At 64.2% G+C, this 876-nt stretch overlaps 1 protein-coding gene across 1 annotated transcript in view; it reads left to right on the plus strand.

Annotated features, from left to right (window-relative positions):
• Positions 1-630: 630 nt before the first annotated feature.
• ZNF574 (zinc finger protein 574) overlaps positions 631-876 on the plus strand; it is a 7,601-nt gene continuing 7,355 nt past the window's right edge. The window contains exon 1 of the mRNA XM_008567231.1: positions 631-785. The gene's annotated coding sequence lies outside the window, so the exon portion shown is untranslated. The remainder of the gene's footprint in view (positions 786-876) is intronic.

Below are 876 nucleotides of genomic sequence, written 5' to 3' on the forward strand. Positions count from 1 at the left end.
CCCCCAAAAAAAAAAAAAAAAAAAAAAAAAGCTCCCTCGGTTTTTCCTCCCATCTTTCCTGCTGCCTTCATCTCCCTTTTTAATGAAGTGGGTCTAGAGCCTTGGTTTCGCTTTTCTCCCTCCGTGTGATTGGTGATGCAGTTTCCCTCTCCCCACTTCGCGTTGAGTGTTTCACTTTCTCGCTTTGGCCCTCGGGGGTTCCTGTGCCTCAGTTCTCCTGCCCTCTGGCTGTCGCGTGCCTTAATTTCCTACACTCCCTCCCCCCACTCCTAACGCCGACTCCGGCCCGGCGCCCCCAAGATGGCGCCCGCAGCCTCCCTCCGCCGCCTGACGTCATCGCGCTGTCCTCCACTCAGAGATCCCCTCCGGAGCCGTCAGAGGCGGAGTCGACGAGGAGGAGGAGGAGGACCATCCTCCGGGAAGCTTAGGGGGTGGGCACTATCAACGGGGGTCCTCCCTGTGAGGGAACGTCGCTAGAAGATTGGTTGGGCGCTGAGAGGAATCCCGGCGCTCCTCACTATTGGCCCAAGCCTCAGAGACGTAAGCGTCGATTGGCCGAACGGCAGGGGCCAAACGGGCGATGATTGGGCGCGTTCGGGCATCCGCGCGGCAGCTGAGGAGGAAGGTGGGAGGGGCGTTGCTGAGGGCGGCTAGGGGCGAGAGTGAGGCTGCGGAGCCGCCAAGAGGCGACGGCGGGAGCTAGAGAGGACGGAGGTCTAGGGTGGCCGTGCAGGGGGAGCGGCGGCCCGGGCCTCAAGCCGGGGCGTGTGTGACGGCGGAGGCGGGTGAGTGCGAGCTGGCGCGCTGAGGGCAGGCTGGGCTCCTCCTCACCCCCGCGGCCTCCTCTCGCCAGGCCGCCTGCGCACAGAGTGCCCG

The sequence above is a fragment of the Galeopterus variegatus genome, unplaced genomic scaffold (assembly GCF_000696425.1).
Source record: "Galeopterus variegatus unplaced genomic scaffold, G_variegatus-3.0.2 Scaffold306, whole genome shotgun sequence".
NCBI lineage: Eukaryota > Metazoa > Chordata > Mammalia > Dermoptera > Cynocephalidae > Galeopterus > Galeopterus variegatus.